The 20,414-nt window shown below is 41.2% G+C and overlaps 1 protein-coding gene across 2 annotated transcripts in view; it reads right to left on the bottom strand.

Moving 5' to 3' along the window:
* The window catches only part of LOC126262465 (baculoviral IAP repeat-containing protein 6-like), a 164,516-nt gene extending 144,592 nt beyond the window's left edge, over positions 1–19,924 (bottom strand). The window contains exon 1 of one of the 2 annotated variants that reach the window (XM_049959122.1): positions 19,551–19,924. The gene's annotated coding sequence lies outside the window, so the exon portion shown is untranslated. The remainder of the gene's footprint in view (positions 1–19,550) is intronic. The other variant, XM_049959123.1, reaches the window with a different exon arrangement.
* Between the last annotated feature and the right edge of the window lie 490 nt (positions 19,925–20,414).

The following is a 20,414-nucleotide window of genomic DNA, read 5'->3' as shown; positions in this document are numbered from 1 at the left end:
ACATAGGGAGTTTTCAGCTGAGGCACCAACAGTGAAATCCCTGTGTGACCAGGGGACTAACACCGCGTTCAGGTACTTGACTAATGCTGCTGCTGACCACCACAGCTTTGTACTTAAAGCAAAAGCAAATGTTCTTATGGTAACCAACAGAAAAATTAATGCTTTCAAAATATCACATACTTGGAGAAAAAGTATACTGTACCACAATGAGAAGGGTGTGTGTGTGGAGGGTGGGGGGAGGGGAGGCAGACACACGAATGTTACTACGAAATGTGCAATATATTTAAAAAATGAATTTCTCAGTACATTTGTTGGATTTGAGAACTCAAGTCCAAAATTTCATCTTACAACTTAAAATAGGCCTTGGGTTAAATCACTGAGTCTCACACCACAACCTACAGTACAAACATTCATTCAATTAACCAATTAAAAACCAAACTATCACCTCCCAACCTAACCTAGACCTCACGGTATGCTACAGTTTCATTTGTCAGCATAACGTAAAATTAACATAAAAACCAATGACGAAATCAGTGGTCAAACAAGAGCGACAATAATGCAGTACTCAATACATTCTTTCTACACCTATACAGGCCTCTAAGTCACCACTCACAAGAACTAAACAATATGTTTTACACAAACCACACAAATAGAAATGATAAAAGATCCCATCCACAAAACATGTCTCCTCAAATTCCAAAGAACATTCCTTTAACTCACATTGTCCATCAGACCCATGAGTCATACTGAGCATATATGAGGTCAATAGGAATGTTTAAAATGAGTTGTTGGCTTTGGCCAGCGAGGTAATGTTAATGGCTGCTGTCACATCACCTTCCAGTGCATATATTCAGAGTTTTTCTATTAGATAACAAATGGTTGTGGTGAGCGATCTGTAGCTTAGCCCGAGGTATAGGTTAGGTTGGAAGGTGACAGTTGTGAGTTGGCAAAGCCAATAAATGTTTAACTAAACAAACCTGGCTGTGACAACAGACTGACCTGCAACTTAGGAAGTTTGAGGGAAAAAGCCAATAAGATCACACTGTATTCGCCATATTGTTTACACCACTCGTTGCACATTTTCTATGTTGGTTGGTTGGTTGTTTGAGGTTTAAGGGATCAAACAGCAAGGTCATCAGTCCCTTGTTTCAAATGTGGTCCATTCCGCTAATGTGGCATCTCAGGAAAGTCAGAACAATAAAAGGGAAAAGGCTAAAAACGTAAAGGGGCAGTCATGTTGTCAATGGTAAAAACAAAACTAGGGAAGTCAGCAAGAGAACAAACATTCTCTATGTACTTGTCAAAGTCAACGACTCCTCTATGTACACCCAGACGACCTACATGTTGCGATAACATGTTTGTTGCAAAGTAACTTCAAAGTCTTAAAAAATTTGTGAGGAATAACTGAATGAGACTGCGAATCAATTTACTGTCTAACAAGTAGTGGCACACAATGGACACAAAACATTGCTCAGCTGTATATAATGTCAAGTTTTGCTGAGAAAGCAATCAGCTGCTTTACATCTTTTCACAAAATAGAATTATTTCTTTATGGTCAAGAAGAAAAAGAGTAAAGAATTATTATGAACAGTTTCTGTTGATGATCAAGTCTACAATGCCATCATGTGGACTTAAACTTCTGAACATCACAGAGGAAGAAAGGAGATTTCTGCTTATGGCGTAATAAGGTAGTGGGTGGAAACAATACTCAAAGGTAAGACTTCAAGACGCAGTTTATTTACTTGCAAATGCAAAAGGTGTTAAATAACCATGCAGTAAGCGCTGCAAAATTTAAATTAATGTGCAACCTAAATGGAAGAACATAAGCACACTTTCACTGAGTCATTGTTTAGCATGAGAGTAATAACAGTATGGGCATGTTGCTAAAGTAACATTTCAAAGTGGTTGAAAGTACATCACAATTAGATAAATTTAACCAATAGAAGGCACTGCACCACTCCCATGAGAAGTTGCAGTCTTCATTACTCATCTTACAATTATTTGATGACTTTCTCAACGAAGTCTAGGCCTATAAAGTAGGTTTGTTACAAGTTCTCTAGATCACTTTAGGGATTCTTTTATTGAAATGATGTGGAACAAGCCAGTTTCTGTATATGCACACATGATTATGTGCAAATATTAATGAACACATTATCAGTTTATTCCTACTCATGCAATTACATTTAAAACCAAGTTTTCTAACTGGCTACAAGTTTTTAAGTACAAATTCTTCAATGGAATGGGAGGAATTGTCCAGGAGAAATGATATTAAATTTGATTTAAAACTTTCTTCTCAGAGCCACTGACAGCTTTAACAAATGGTAACACAGGTCATTTTTCCTCTAGTATTGTAGGTATCACTGCTCTTCTCAAACTGTGATAGATTAATAATGATTTAATTTCATTACCAGAAAAATGTATTGCGACTGAAACGCCCAGCTTCTTGAAGAGGTACCTACACGACACAAGTGGACATTACATATTATTCTTATTGCTTGCTTTTGTGCAATCAATACTGTCTTTTTAAGTGGTTAGTTACACCAGAAAATTATTCCACCCAACATTACTGAGTAGAAATATGCAAAATATGTCAGGAGATTGATACATCTGTTTCCAAGACTAGCAATTAAACAGAGAGCAAACATACCTGAACTTAAGCATTTGACCAGCTCAGTAATAAGCCGCTTCCAGTTCAAGTTTTCATTAATCTGTACACTCAAAAATCTGGAGTATTCTACCCTACTTACTGACTCCTACTCATGTGCTACATCAACTGTTGGTATGACTATTTGTTGTACAGAGCCGAATGTAGTGCGTTGTAGCGAAATTTATAGTCAATTTTCAAAAACCAACTTAATTCTTTGGAAAATATCATTACTAACTCTTCTGTTGCTTTCTCTCTAAACAGATGTATTATAACACTACTATTGTCTGCAAAAAGTACCAATTTTACTTGTTGAATGTTAAGTGGAAGGTCATTCCTAAGGAATAGCAGTGGACCCGAAATTGAATCCTGTGGGACTCCCTTTGTGATTTTACCTGTCACTACAATTTTCTGCTTTTCCAACATTGAATTATTCAGCACAACCTATTGCATTGTTTACCAGGTATGAATCAATGTAATGACTCAAAATGAGACTGTGTAAATTTTATGAAACAGCAATTCCACAAACAGCAATAAATTAATATGAGTTAAGAGCAACTACTGTGGAAATGTGTTTAGAATTTGAAACGTCTCTTTGTAACCAAAACAATAAATTTATCTTCACAAATGCTACACAAAATATGGTCATTCCACACCAAATAAGAAAAAATATGGTTTTAAACATCTACATCTACCTGATCACTCTGCTATTCACAATTAAGTGCCTGGCAGAGTGTTCAATGAACCACCTTCGAACTGTCTCTACTGTCCCACTCTCGAACGGCATGGGGGAAAACGAGCACTTACAATTTTTCTGTGCGAGCCCTGATTTCTCTTATTTTATCGTGATGATCATTTCTCTCTATGTAGGTAGGTGTCAACAAAATGTTTCCACAATCAGAGGAGAAAACTGGTGATTGAAATTTCATGAGAAGATCCCGTCGCAAAGAAAAACACCTTTGTTTTAATGATTGCCACTCCGACTCACGTATCATGTCTGTGACACTATCTCCCCTATTTCCCGATAATACAAAACGAGCTGCCCTTCTTTGTACTTTTTCGATGTCATCCATCAGTCCCACGATGCGGATCCCACACTGCACAGCAATACTCCAGAATAGGGCAGACAAGCGTGGTGTAAGCAGTCTCTTTAGTACACCTGTTGCACCTTCCAAGAGTTCTGCCAATGAATCACAGTCTTTGTGTTTGCTCTACCCACTATATTTTCTATGTGATCATTCTAATTTAAGTTATTTGTAATTGTAATCCGTTAAGTATTTACTTGACTTTACAACCTTCAGATTTGTGTGCCTTGTAGCGTAATCGAAATTTAGCCAATTTCTTTTAGTATTCATGTGGATACCTTCACCCTTTTCCTTACTCAGGGTCAATTGCCATTTTTCGCACCATAGAGATATCTTATCTAAAACATTTTGCAGGTCATTTTGATCATCTGATGACTTTACAAGACTGTAAATGACAGCATCATCTGCAAACAATGTTGTTAATATAGATCAGGAACAACAGAGGGCCTATAACACTTTCATGGGGAACACCGGATATTACTTCTGTTTTACTCTATGACTTTCCATCTATTACTACGAACAGTGACCTTTCAGACAGGAAATCACGAATCCAGTCGCACAACTGAGGCGATACTCCGTAGGCACGCAGTTTGGTTAGAAGACGCTTGTGAGGAACGGTGTCGAAAGCCTTTTGGAAATCTAAAAATATGGAATCAATTTGACATCCCCTGTCGATAGCACTTATTACTTCATCAGTATAAAGAGCTAGTTGTGTTTCACAAGAACGATATTTTCTGAAACCGTGCTGTGTGTCAACAAATGGTTTTCTTCGAGGTACTTCACAATGTTTGAATACAGTACATATGTTCCAAAACCCTATTGCAAATCTATGTTAGTGATATAGGCCTAAAACATATGGCAGAAGAAAAAAATAGTGTGAAAACTGATCAATACATGGCGCCGTATGTGTCAGACTACGTAAATGAAAACACTTGTGTCATACGCATGACCCACTGAAGTTGGTATAAACACACCGGGTACATGGTTTTTTCCTTCTTTCACGTCTACGACTTTCACCAAGACTGTCTCAAAGCAGGATCGCGCTCTGCTTGTATGTAAAGCTGTATTACAAGAATGATTAATGTTGACATGTTGCCCTGCAGAAGTTCCGGATGCGGAAGGGTTTGACAAAAGGCGTTGATCCAATGACTGCCGTAGGTCTGGAGAAAATAATTCGGAAATTCAAAAGGATGGGTTCTTCTGGTGTGCAACCTGGTAGAGGGAGGAAATGAATTGATTCGACATCAGTGGAAGCAGTGGACACAGTAATGCAGGAGGAGACAAGTGGTGGTGTGCAAACGTGTAGTGAACGGAGAATTGCCCGAACACTGGACATACCCATGAGCACTGTGCATAAAATCCTACAAAACATCCTTCTTTGCTACCCACTCCAAATTACCCATATGCACAAGCTGCTTCCTGTTTACCTACCAGCAAGAGAGACCTTTGCCTTACAATTTCTTGCTCGCATGGAAGTGGTCAATGACTGGCTGTGGAAGATTTAGTGGACAGATGAAACCCACTTTCATCTGACAGGGTATGTCAATGCACAGAATTGTCTAATATGGGCAACAGAAAATCCACACACAAATCAACCAGTACCCCTTCATCCTGCAAATGTCACTGTGTGGTGCAGGTTTACAGAATCATTTATCATAGAGCCATATTTTTCCCAAGACACAGGTGCTTCTGGACCTGTTACCTGTACCGTCATTGTTAACCACTATGCTTGTCTTCTGTGCAACCATGTCATTCCAGCTCTCCAACAGCGTGAATGTGATCATTTTTTATGCAAGATGGCGCACCTCCACACACTGCAAACCCAGTTAAGCAGCTGCTGAATCACCACTTCGGAAGTGCTAGAATTATCAGCCGCCATTTCCCTACAGCCTGGCCGTCCAAATCAACTGATCTTCATCCGTGTGACTTCTGACTGTAGGACTATCTGAAAGATGTGTTCAGTGTTCCGACTGCAAACTTAGCTGCACTGAAGGCATGTATTGCATAAAACATTCTCAACATGACCCCAGAAACACTTTTATCAAGTTGTGAAACATGCTGTTTCTCTATTTCAACATGTTGCAGAAAATGGCGGACAGCACGCTGAACAAGTTTTGCACGAGCCACTTGAAAATTAATAAGCCGATTTGATTTTGATTGATGCTTTTTATGCAGTTTTTGGCCTCAGGACAATTAAAAACCTATTTTTCCCATCAGGTGTGATATGGCCTTGCCATGGTGGATGGGCTTACTTAGCTAACAGTATCACACCTGTAAACCCAATGTCAAAAGTACGCCTTAGGCATTGTTGTGTGATTCATTTGTCATTTGTAGCCAACCACTATAAAATTATGACGCTTACAGTGCTATCTATTGCTACATTTTTTAACTATTTACTCTTCTTCTGCCATATGTTTTTCCCCTTCTCCGATAATATTCCGTTGCAATTTGATGTCATTCTGACTAGTGTATTTCTACAGTGGTTTGAAAGTTTAACTTTAATTATAATCACCGCACGAGGTCATCGATCCCTTGTTCCGAAGGAAACAACTCCACAACGAGGAGAGTAAGACAATGAGACTTACAAAACAAAACAGAATGAAAGGAAAAACCAGAACAACAGCTGAAGGACAACAAACACTTAAATGGACAAAAGGGGACAATAAAACCACAAGACGCAAGAAAGAGGTAGAAGCGGTTAAAACAAGAAAGCAGGTTACCATGGCTGGCTGACCATGAGGATAAAAAGGAAAAGCCAGCCACTCTGCAACACATTAAAACCTCCACCCTGAAAGCACTAGGGTGGAGGACACAGGGACAAAGGACATGTACCAAAACATGTGATAAAACTCACCCTCACAAATGAAACGTAAAACTGAAGCTGCTGTTGAGACACAGTCACCCAACACCAAAGGTAGGGTGATGAGAAAGTTAATAGTCCACCAGGGAGCAGCTAAAAGTGGGCAGTCCACAAGAGATGGACGACCGTCATTCATGGGCCACAGCAACACCAAGGTGAGTCCTAGCGACAGGGGAGGTAACCAGGCGTCAGCCACATATCGCCAATGTGGAGCCGACAGAACCAAGGCATGCACGGAGGTCTGCCACACATTCGTAGTTTCCTTAATGGCACACAGCTTATTGTGCATACTGTTATGCCATTCCGTCTCCCAAAGCCACAAAACCTTGCGGCGTAATACTGAACACAGGTCAGTTTCAGAGAAGCCGATCTCCATAAGCGGGTTCCGTGTAGTCTGTTTAGCCAGCCTGTTGGCAAGTTCGTTGCCGGCGATTCAGACTTTACCTGGGGTCCAGACAAACGCCACTGAATGACTGGGCTGTTCCAGGGCATAGATGGACTCCTGGATGGTCGCTACCAAAGGATGAGGGTAGCATTGGTCGATAGCATGTAGGCTGTTCAAGGAGTCAGTACACAGGAGAAGTGACTCACCTTGGCATGAGCAGATGTTCTCAAGAGCATTAGCTATGGCTGCCCACAGTGAAAACACTGCAGCCATCTCGTAAGGAGTGCTGTTCTATATGTCCTCCATGAACATACGCAAAGCCTATGTGACCATCAGCCAACCAGCCATCGGTATAAACCACTTCATCGCCCCAGCACATGTCGAGAATCAAGAGGAAGTGACAGCAAGTATAGGTGGTATAGACAAGGACTCTAGTTCAGAGAGAAGGGATCGCACATGAACTGCAATTGATAAGTCCTGACCTGATCACTGATGAGGGAGATGAACCGCCGTGGGAGGGAAAAAGAGGCAGTAATTCGTATGTGCAGGAGAACTACAAATGTGTGGAACATAACTGGAGAGCCATTGCGCACGCCTAACCTGCACTGGAGGGACTTCGGCCTCCACCAGGACGCTGGCCACCACACTCGTCCTAAAAGCTCCTGTCGCTAGGCGAATGCCACAGTGGTGCACTGTGTAGAGTAAACGCAACACAGATCGCCGTCAAACCATAAACCACACTTCCATAGTCAAGGCGGATTGAACAAGGATTCTAGAGCTGCAGCAGTGTAGAGCAATCTGCACACCAGTTGGTGTTGCTCAGGCAGCGGAGTGCATTGAGGTGCTGCCAGCATTTCCACTTAAGTTAACGAAGGTGCGGAAGCCAAGTCAATCGGGCATTGAAAAGAAGTCCTAAGAATAGATATGTCTCCACTACAGTGAGTGGATCGTTATTAAAAGTTCTGGTTCCGGATGAACGGTACGACGCTGACAGAAGTGCAAACACACGACTTTGCAGCTGAAAACTGGTAACTGTGGGCTAGAGCTCATGACTGCGCCTTGTTGACGGCTCCCTGTAGGTGCCACTCAGCAACACCAGTACTGGGAGCAGTACAAAATGCAGAAGTCGTCTGGATAGAGAGAAGGTCAGACTGACGGCCCTACAGCTGCTGCTAGACCATTAATGTCCACTAGAAAATAGAGAGACACTCAATATGGAACCCCGCAGGACCCCATTCACCTGGATATGGGAGGAACTACGGGAGGCACCAACTTGGACATAGAAAGTACGAAGCAACAAGGAATTGTGGATAAATATTGGGAGCGGGCCTCTGAGACCCCACTCGAATATTGTGGCGAGGATACGTCATCGCCCGGTCATGTCATACGCTTCTCATAAATCAAAAAAGACGGCAACCAGGTGTCGGCATCTGGAAAAGGCTGTTCGGATGGCAGACTCTAGGGACACAACATTATCAGTGGTAGAGCGACCCTGGCGGAAGCCGCCCAGACATGGAGCCAGACAGCCAACTGACTTCAGGACCCAACCCAACCCAACCCCCAACACACCATATGTTCCAGCAGCTTACAAAGAATGTTGGTGAGGTTGATGGGCCAATAGCTGTCCACATCAAGCGGGTTTTTACCAGTTTTAAGCACCAGAACACTGGTGCTCTCCCTCCACTGCAATGGAAAGATGCATTCGCACCACATCCAGTTGAAGGTGACAAGGATATGTAGCTTGTAGTCAGATGAGAGATGTTTAATCATCTGACAGTGGTTTCAATCTGGCCCAGGAGCTGTGGTGGGGCAATGCACAACGGCACTGAGGAGCTCCCACTCTGTAAATGGGGCATTATTGGGTTCACGGTGGCATGTAGCGAATGGGAGGACTTTCCTTTCCACCTGCCGTTTGATGCCGCAAAAGGCTGGCGGGGCAGTTCTTTGACGCAGAGGCTCAAGCATGGTGCTCAGCAATCGCATTTGCTAAAGAACATAACACGCCATTGATGTTAATGCCAGGGACACCTGTTGGAGTCTGATACCCAAATCTGATCTTCGTCCAGCCTTGGGAAGGTAACGTATGGCACCCAATGGTCGAGACGAATCTCTCCAACACTCCTGCTTCCTTCTTTTGACCTGGAGGAAGATATAAATCGCAGACAGGTATTCCCTGCGTCGTCATTCTGACAGCCACAGCTTCAAGAGGGTTTTGAAGGGGGCACAGTTTCACTATAGACTGAGTTTAGGACATAAACACAAACTCCACCTGACACGATTATAGTCACTACGGTTCCTGTAATATCCCTTATAGCCATGGAGGACAGGGGCCCACATTGCTGGGAACCAGGTTTCCTGGAGGGCAATGCAAAAAGCAGGTGTAAAGCTTAACAGTTGCCGTAGCTCAGCGAGGTGGTGGAAAAAACTGCCGCAGTGTCAATGGAGGATGACATCATCATGAGACTGGGAAGGCATGGAACAATTAATGAGGCAGTTTACACCTCAGGGTCATCTGCTGCCACCTACTTATTGCCTGAGCAGTCTATATCCATTGTGTCCGAGGGTCCAGCGAGACTTAGGTCCTCAGCAGACACCAGAATCTCCACCTTATACCCAGACACAGAGCTTGTAGGTAGCGGTGGTGTGGGTGCCACCGCAATTTCCTTGGTCTTAGGGGTCTTCTTTTTGGACTTTCTCACTGCTCCTTGGTTTTCTCTGGCTGGGAGCAATTAATTGATTCAGTCTCCAGGACTGCCGATGATTGTGAAGCCCTGCGACCAGCTGCTTTTGGGCACTTCAGCCACTGATGGGCGTCATCTATCCCATTAGCAGAAACCTGGGAAAGGAGTGACCCAAGGGACCCCTTCCTGGTGAGAGGAGCCGAAGACAACGTACGCTTCTCCAGCTGAGAAGTGGGGACTAGTGTCCCTGATGGTCGGGGGTGGAGGGTTTGGGGGGGGAGGGGGGGGGCAGTGCTCCAGAGGTAGATGGTGCGGGAGCAACAGGGGGAATGGGGGGAGGGGGGGGGAGTGTCCCCCACCACCAAGGGGGCAGGTGTAGCCTTCTGGCTCAGAGCCGACTGGAATTCGTGGAACTGATAGGGGCTACAACTGTTCTCGTAGTGGATGCGTATGAGGTGGTCATAGCCACAGGATGCTCGTATTCTCTCTTAACCTAGGTGTAGGTTAGTCTGTCCATGGTCTTTTATTCCATGATTTTCCTGTCTTTTGTGTAAAATCCTGCTGTCTGGTGAGCAAGGTGAATGATGCTCTCCACAGTTGACACAGATGGGAGGCAGGGCACATGGATTATTGAGGTGTTATGCACATCCACAACCTCGACATGTGACACTGGAAGTACAGTGGGAAGACGTATGGTCGAACCTTCAGCACTCATAGCACCGCATAGGGGCAGGTATATAAGACTTGACTCTCAGCAGTAGACCATCACCTTGACCTCAGGTAAGGTATCACCCTCGAAGGCCAAGATGAAGTCTGCCACGATGGACGCACCACACGAAATGAACACATCGCCGCTCCAAATTGGCGCGCAGCTTGTAAGACTGCAATAGAAGGTCCCTGTGCAAGATAATACCCTGGATCATATTTAAGCTCTTATGTGGTGTGATGGTAACAAACATCCCTGAACTTTTTATAAGCGAGTAAAGCCAGTGACTGGGCAGAGGATACTGCTTTTATCAAGACTGACCCAGATCGCATTTTGGACCAGTTCTCCACCTCCCCAAACTTGTTCTCTAAATGCTCTACAAAAAAACTGCGGCTTCATTGAAACAAAGGAGTCCCCATCAGTTCTCGTACATATGAGGTACCGGGGTGAATAAGGTTCGCTGCCATCCTTAGCCTGGCATTCCTTCCGGCCAGGGAGGTGAATGGTTTAGGGTATTTTCTTGCTTTGTACTAAGACTTGGAACACTTTCCTTGGCATACAAGGGGAGTTAACAGTACAGGCATCAGCAGAGCGGTCCCTGTGTTGTCAGGAGGCTACAACCAGCGGAGTACATGGCGACCCCACCACAATTGACTGACTACCGTGCTGGATATGAGTTGCGAAGAAGTCCATGGCCATCATTGGCACAAAAAAGCAACACTGCATAGTGCGTGGTGGAAAATACACCCAGGAAGGCATCCTCGCCCAGAGATGGAGAATGAGCTGGACTGTAGTGCAATGACGAGGAAGTGGGCTAAAGATCTCAAGGCACGATGCACCATGTAAGGCACCCTTCACCAACTGGCTCGCTCTTCGGGAAAATTTTGAAAAATGGAGGTCAAACCCTACAGGGGACCATCACAAAGACCAAAACGTGAGAGACTCGCCTCTTATATACTCCTTAATGTTTAATTAAAAATTACAAGTTGAATACCTTTAAAAACAGCTCAGTGCAGCTGAATATCAGAGACAGGCTTAAAATCAGTTTCTTATTAATTCTTGTTACTGAGATAAGTAACTCAGTAGGACTAGAAAAGATGCACAGTAACAGTGTTGTGTGAGGCATTCAGGTATGGCACGACTTGGGTGTTCAGGGTTGTTGCCTTGTAATACACAAGAAAGGGATGAATTTATGCTTTTGAGTTGGTCCGATGGTACCTTGGCCTTCATCCAGTATGACAATGGTATAAATCAGCAAAATCACAAATAACCAAGAACTCAAATTTAAGCTCATTTTTCAATCATTTTTGGAAGTTTGTCTGTTGACTGGCAACATAGGGATGTCACGTAAGTGGTTTTAATTTCACAAATAAGGAACCAGCAAAGTCGTTGGAAGATTTAGTGTTGGTTTCTAGGCATGTACGATCAACAGAGATTCACTGCATTAAGTTATCTCACCAATATCATAAGCACCAAACAGTTCCTGTACATAATTTTCTAGTGTTACTTGTCCTGTACGGAACTGACATTCAACGAAGTTGCAAGCATGTAATGATCGGTTAACAACTCTTGCATCACCAACTTCGAAGGTTTTTATTCGAGTATCATTCACTGTCTGCTGAGGAATGTTATACCCAGGCAGCATAAGTTTGAAATTTTGGTAAATAGTAGTGCAAACACCATGTGTACCACTACTTCCTGCTAATATACAACTTTTGGGACATAGTACAGCAAATTTTGAAAGCCCAATGTGCAGCCCTGGATAGCTGTCCTTGAAGTGTGTATAACTTCTTTTTAATTACTTAAAACTAATCATTTTTGAATTTTAAAACTTCTCTTCGTAAATTCTCATGAATCTTTTTTACCTGGCAGTTTTTTTTACAAAATCGGCAGTCTTCTGATTAAGTGTCTTGTAACGTTTTCAAGTGGGGGAGGACAGAATACCTTTGGCCTCAACCAAATCTTTGTATTCTAGCCATGATGGGAGGCAGGGCACATGGATTATTGAGATGTTATGCACATCCACAACCTCGACATGTGACACTGGAAGTACAGTGGGAAGACATACGGCCGAACCTTCAGCACTCATAGCACCGCATAGGCGCAGGTATATATGACTAAGTGTATATATATATATATATATATATATATATATATATATATGACTGAAGTTAATCCTCTTGAAGCTTCTTAACACTTTAGCTTTTAGGTTGTTGTCTTCAGTCCTGAGACTGGTTTGATGCAGCTCTCCATCCATACTCTATCCTGTGCAAGCTTCTTCATCTCCCAGTACCTACTGCAACCTACATCCTTCTGAATCTGCTTAGTGTATTCATCTCTTGGTCTCCCTCTATGATTTTTACCCTCCACGCTGCCCTCCAATGCTAAATTTGTGATCCCTTGATGCCTCAAAACATGTCCTACCAACCGATCCCTGCTTCTAGTCAAGTTGTGCTACAAACTTCTCTTCTCCCGTATCTATTCAATACCTCCTCATTAGTTACGTGATCTACCCACCTTATCTTCAGCATTCTTCTGTAGCACCACATTTCGAAAGCTTCTATTCTCTTCTTGTCCAAACTAGTTATCGTCCATGTTTCACTTCCATACATGGCTACACTCCATAGAAATACTTTCAGAAACTACTTCCTGACACTTAAATGTATACTCGATGTTAACAAATTTCTCTTCTTCAGAAATGCTTTCCTTGCCATTGCCGGTCTACATTTTATATCCTCTCTACTTTGACCATCATCAGTTATTTTACTCCCTAAATAGCAAAACTCCTTTACTACTTTAAGTGTCTCATTTCCTAATCTAATCCCCTCAGCATCACCTGATTTAATTTGACTACATTCCATCATCCTCGTTTTGCTTTTGTTGATGTTCATCTTATATCCTCCTTTCAAGACACTGTCCATTCCGTTCAACTGCTCTTCCAAGTCCTTTGCTGTCTCTAACAGAATTACAATGTCATCGGCGAACCTCAAAGTTTTTACTTCTTCTCCATGAATTTTAATACCTACTCCGAATTTTTCTTTTGTTTCCTTTACTGCTTGCTCAATTTACAGATTGAATAGCATCGGGGAGAGGCTACAACCCTGTCTCCCTCCTTTCCCAACCACTGCTTCCCTTTCATGCCCCTCGACTCATAACTGCCACCTGGTTTCTGTACAAATGGTAAATAGCCTTTCGCTCCCTGTATTTTACACTTGCCACCTTCAGAATTTGAAAGAGAGTATTCCAGTTAACATTGTCAAAAGCTTTCTCTAAGTCTACAAATGCTAGAAACGTAGGTTTGCCTTTTCTTAATCTTTCTTCTAAGATGTCTTAAGGTTAGTATTGCCTCACGTGTTCCAACATTTTTACGGAATCCAAACTGATCTTCCCCGAGGTCCGCTTCTACCAGTTTTTCCATTCGTCTGTACAGAATTCGCGTTAGTATTTTCAAGCTGTGACTTATTAAACTGATAGTTCGGTAATTTTCACATTTGTCAACACCTGCTTTCTTTGGGATTGGAATTATTATATTCTTCTTGAAGTCTGAGGGTATTTTGCCTGTCTCATACATCTTGCTCACCAGATGGTAGAGTTTTGTCATGACTGGCTCTCCCAAGGCCATCAGTAGTTCTAATGGAATGTTGTCTACTCCGGGGGCCTTGTTTCGACTCAGGTCTTTCAGTGCTCTGTCAAACTCTTCACGCAGTATCTTATCTCCCTTTTTGTCTTCATCTACATCCTCTTCCATTTCCATAATATTGTCCTCAAGAACATCGCCCCTGTATAGACCCTCTATATACTCCTTCCACCTTTCTGCTTTCCCTTCTTTGCTTAGAACTGGGTTGCCATCTGAGCTCTTGATATTCATACAAGTGGTTCTCTTCTCTCCAAAGGTCTGTTTAATTTTCCTGTAGGCAGTATCTATCTTACCCCTAGTGAGACAGGCCTCTACATCCTTACATTTGTCCTCTAGCCTTCCCTGCTTAGCCACTTTGCACTTCCTGTCGATCTCATTCTTGAGACATTTGTATTCCTTTTTGCCTGCTTCATTTACTGCATTTTTATATTTTCTCCTTACATCAATTAAATTCAAATTTCTTCTGTTACCCAAGGATTTCTATTAGCCCTCGCCTTTTTACCTACTTGATCCTCTGCTGCCTTCACTACTTCATCCCTCAGAGCTACCCATTCTTCTTCTACTGTATTTCTTTCCCCCATTCCTGTCTATTCTTCCCTTATGCTCTCCCTGAAACTCTCTACAACCTCTGGTTCTTTCAGTTTATCCAGGTCCCATCTCCTTAAATTCCCACCTTTTTGCAGTTTCTTCAGTTTCAATCTGCAGTTCATAACCAATAGATTGTGGTCAGAATCCACATCTGCCCCTGGAAATGTCTTACAATTTAAAACCTGGTTCCTAAATCTCTGTCTTACCATTATATAATCTATCTGATACCTTTTAGTATCTCCAGGATTCTTCCAGGTATACAACCTTCTTTTATGATTCTTGAACCAAGTGTTAGCTATGATTAAGGTATGCTCTGTGCAAAATTCTACAAGGCGGCTTCCTCTTTCATTTCTTCCCCCCAATCCATATTCACCTACTATGTTTCCTTCTCTCCCTTTTCCTACTGATGAATTCCAGTCACCCATGACTATTAAATTTTCGTCTCCCTTCACTACCTGAATAATTTCTTTTATCTCGTCATACATTTCATCTATTTCTTCGTCATCTGCAGAGCTAGTTGGCATATAAACTTGTACTACTGTAGTAGACATGGGCTTTGTGTCTATCTTGGCCACAATAATGCGTTCACTACGCTGTTTGTAGTAGCTAACCCGCACTCCTATTTTTTTATTCATTATTAAACCTACTCCTGCATTACCCCTATTTGATTTTGTATTTATAACCCTGTAATCACCTGACCAAAAGTCTTGTTCCTCCTGCCACCGAACTTCACTAATTCCCACTATATCTAACTTTAACCTATCCATTTCCCTTTTTAAATTTTCTAATCTACCTGCCCGATTAAGGGACCTGACATTCCACGCTCCGATCCGTAGAACGACAGTTTTCTTTCTCCTGATAACGACGTCCTCTTGAGTAGTCCCCGCCCGGAGATCCGAATGGGGGACTATTTTACCTCCGAAATATTTTACCCAAGAGGACGCCATCATCATTTAACCATACAGTAAAGCTGCATGCCCTCGGGAAAAATTACGGCTGTAGTTTCCCCTTGCTTTCAGCCGTTCGCAGTACCAGCGCAGCAAGGCCGCTTTGGTTAATGTTACAAGGCCAGATCAGTCAATCATCCAGACTGTTGCCCCTGCAACTACTGAAAAGGCTGCTGCCCCTCTTCAGGAACCACACGTTTGTCTGGCCTCTCAACAGATACCCCTCCGTTGTGGTTGCACCTACGGTACGGCCATCTGTATCGCTGAGGCACGCAAGCCTCCCCACCATCGGCAAGGTCCATGGTTCATGGGGGGAGCTTTTAGGTAAAATGATTAAAATTTCCACCTTTTTATTTAAGAGAGATTACTACATTTTTCTTTCAGGTGAACTGTCATCTTCGATTCTAAATAACCATCCAACTTCATCAGAAGGCAGCAACAATACCATTCTATGGATTGCTGAAGTTACTTTTATTAGTTTTTTTCTTGGGCTGCTTTGTTTCCGTCGTTTTTTCATAAGGCCGGTATTACACTATCAAATTTCTTTGTCAAAGATTTGATCAAATATTCCATCAAATATATCTGACAAAGATCTTTGACGTAGCGCTAGAAGGGGTATTACACTGTCATCAAATTTTTCATCGAAGTTCAAGGTGGCTGACAACAACTTGTTGTTAACCATAGCAGTTGCACGTACCGCAATTGCATTGTGTGCACATGCGGAAAAGAAGTGAGGGAAAAAAGGAACCATACATACGAGGTTGACAGTCTTAAATTTCTGGGATTACAACTTGATAATAAATTAAGCTGGGAGGAGCACACCACAGAACTGCAGAAACGCCTTAACAAATCTGTATTTGCAATTCGAGTGTTAGCAGACATAGGTAACATAAAAATGAAAAAGCTTGCATACTTTGCCTACTTTCATTCCATAATGTCATATGGTATAATATTTTGGGGTAAATCTTCAAGTCAAACAAAAGTTTTCAGAGTCCAAAAGCGTGTAATACGTACTATTTGTGGAGCAAATTCACAGATGTCCTGCAGAAACCTCTTCAGAGAACTGTGTATACTAACTACTGCCTCTCAGTATATTTACTCCTTAATGAAATTTGTCCTAAATAATATATCTCTTTCCAACAAACAACTCAGTTCATACATACACTACCAGAAACAAAAATGATCTGCACAAGGACTTAAAAGCACTTTAGTTCAAAATGGGGTCCACTACTCAGGAACACTCATCTTCAATAATTTGCCAGCAAACATAAAAAATTTAGTTAGAAATAAAAGATCAGTTTAAAAGGAGCCTGAAAGACTTACTAGTGGCCAACTCCTCCTACTCCATTGGCAAAATTTTTAATAGAAACAAATGATGTATTTATTCACACTACTAGTATTGTTATTCCAGCTTAAAAAAATTGATATGTTCCACATCCACGAGGATCTCCTCAGCATGGATCTATGTAACAAAAAACTAATATAATCTGTGTGAAGCCGTGTGTTTTACGACGACACGATAAAAGCATTCAACAAAACTTGTTATATGAGCTTATAGCGGAAGGTGTCAAGTCATACATCAATTACTTAAGAATGGATGGGCATACACTTCTGTATGTGCTCAGTGAAATGTATCCTCATATCACAAAGCACAATATTCACTTAAGAACTGCTACATCTTCAGAAGACAGGCTCACTGTAACACTCCAATTCCTTGCTACAGGAGAGGGTTGTTATGTTAGGTCAGGTCTCCAATCTTCTTAATCTATTTTTGTAGTCAGGGTGCCTCACGTTGTAAAGTACCTCATTAGCTTCATACATCTCTATTAATTTTCTAGTTGTCGGCACACACCAATTGTATTTACCGGCAATGGTTATAAAAACACTACAGACGACAGAACGCTGCAGCGATGCTAGTGCTCCATGTGGTAACATGTCACATTGCAGCGAACAGAAGACAAGCGATTTCGTTGATCAAATATTGGACAACATTTGACAAAGTCCCTATTACACCATCAAATATCTTTGACAAAGATATTGGACAAAGAAATTTGATAGAGTAATACTGGCCTAACTGGCAATTCACCAACAGACTGCAAAGAAGTCTTCGAATGCACTGGCAGCAATGTCTTGTTAATCAATACAGCTTAACAGCTTTTCACTGTTTTGTTTGAGCTCAGAACACACTAGAACATCATTTCCTAGGCTAGGAATACCAGATACTTGTGAATTTTTTTTTCCCCCCCAACACTTGTGGCGTACTTCCCGACAATATTAGGAAATGCTTTCTTTCAATCATCCATAAGGAAACAGGACACAATTTTCTGAGGTTACTGTGATCCTCTTAATTAAAAGGATTACAGCACAAAGCTGAAATTTTAGGCATTTTACATCACGCACTCTATGTCTAATTTCTGTTACTAGTCTTTGAACTTCAGTGCATCAACATCCTGCATTTTGTAATACATCACCACCTCATTTTTCCACATCAAGGAATAAAATTTAAGATTATGCTAACAGTTTGCAAATAGTAACTTACTGTACACATATAAACTTCTACATTTGTGAGAATTGTACAAAACTATCTTTTAGCTAATTTCAAAACATTTCAGAATTAATCAAATTTCATTTTATACGATCTATCACACCAAAAGGTAATGTACATGCCACTTTCAACAACTGACTACAGCTCAACAAACAAATATTATCCAATGACAAAATACCAAACAGATAGAAGGTCACACCCATCAACCATGTAGCACCCATAGTTCAAAATGAGATTTTCACTGTATTAAAATTGATATTTTGGCTATGTAAGTAGATTTATTACTTTTGAGTTCTTAACTTTTGCTAGTGCTACACACTTCAGAACACGGCTATTTGTAAGCACAGTTTTGATGTCAAATAATAAATTAAACCACGATTCTATACAATTGTCAATGAAAAAAATTCCTAGATTTATTACTTTTGAGTTCTTAACTTTTGCTAGTGCTACACACTTCAGAACACGGCTATTTGTATGCACAGTTTTGATGTCAAATAATAAATTAAACCACGATTCTATACAATTGTCAATGAAAAAAATTCCTAGATCTGAATGACAAGTAACACAATCGTGATAAACATATGAAAACTTTTGATGGTGATCCCATTTTCAACCCAAGTTCAAACTTACACAAAAATTTTTTGAGAATTTTAAATCCACAGTTTTTCAAAGTTCAGTAAATTCAAGGTTGTTATAAAAATTTATGTACCTGCTAACTAATTCTGTTTTCTATCATACAAAAGATATTTGAATGAGCTTTCCAATGACCTCAATTTCATTGTTCTAGCTTAATTATAACAAGTTGTTAACAAATCAATACTGTCCCACGAGCAAAATATTCGATCCTTTTCACGTATTGGGCACCAACTGATAACTAACCTTTTATCAGAAAATTGTAAAAAAAATTGTTTTGTGTTAATTCTTATGAATACTAAAAGCACACTTCATTTCAAATCATTGGAAGAGGGTCACGTTGCAGCACTTTTTGATCTGATCCGCAACAAACCAGCATGTGTCTTCGAAACTTTATGGAAGATATCTAATTTTAATGTGAAAATTATGTGTGCTCGACATATACACAGTTTCATAACAATGGTATGCCTGCTACACCTAGGTGCTAATACTACAATGCTACACCATCAAAGACGTTCACTAGTTTTTAACAATCTAAGATTCCTAAAAGGAGATGAAAGAAACCTATCACCTTTCATTTTAAATAGTTTCCAAACAACTTTTTAAAAGAAGATCTTCGGTACAAATGGAAATTGTGCGGTCATAAACGTATGTGAACATTTGCTTGCTGAACTATCAAAACAAATCCTTTTTCCCCAAATCAATAATAGCATTAATTTTATGTATACGACACACTTCGTAATTAAATATACAATTATTTAAGCTGTACAGACACTGCACACACTATATGACTTTTCCACTAGGACTACGTCGTAACAAAAGCGGATTTTTCGGCCTACCTTAATTCCACACAGTAGCAGCTTCTACACGGATGAAAATGGAACGTTGCTACACATAACGCATCCCACAGTTTTCGATGATCTCCTTATCGGAATAATCTTAGTAAATTAATATCAAGATGGTCAACCCGCTCCCATTCTCCTAGTCACATCTTTCTTTATAAGCGCAGAAGGATTTACCCACTCCATATTAAACGAAATACAAAATACCAGTCAATATTAATCGTACTTTACCAAGTTTAAATCTTATCCCTAGGTATGATCAACTCGTATGCCACCACACGGCAAACAACAACCAAACATTCAAAACTTGGCTACGATTATGGCCTTTTCCCTGTAAACTTCGCACAGATAGGTCTTGTGAGGCTTTGGCAATAAAGATCACTGACTTGTCATAAGGATCAAAATCTTGGAGTCTCTTCCTCGACGGACACTTTGGTCGATTTAAAGGTCGATTTACGCTGGACGTCGTGGTAAAGAAAATTTCATAGTGCATTTCAGACGACAATTTTAAACATATCGTCAACTAATAAGGAACGGTACGTCAGTGATTCATTTTCAGGAGGAAAGTTTTGACGATGAGTTTGGTGAGGGGACGATGGCCACGTCTGCTAATGTCGAAAGGTAACCATAACTTGACATGTTCACTCATATTATTATGGTGGAATTTGTGTCGTCTTACAGCAATTCACACTTGATGGAACGAATCAAGACGGATCGGAACATTAAAACAAGTCAAAACTCATTTAAAATGGTGGTATTCACACAGGCCATTAACAGAATGGAACAAGAAGGGAACATCATAGTCGAAGTCTCTCAGAAAGAAATTTTTGACCTTGACGCTGGTGGAGGCAATGGAGCCGT

The sequence above is a fragment of the Schistocerca nitens genome, chromosome 6 (assembly GCF_023898315.1).
Source record: "Schistocerca nitens isolate TAMUIC-IGC-003100 chromosome 6, iqSchNite1.1, whole genome shotgun sequence".
Taxonomy (NCBI): Eukaryota; Metazoa; Arthropoda; class Insecta; order Orthoptera; family Acrididae; genus Schistocerca; species Schistocerca nitens.
The sequence above is the reverse complement of the archived record's forward strand: the minus strand, read 5'-3'. Positions and strand labels throughout refer to the sequence as shown.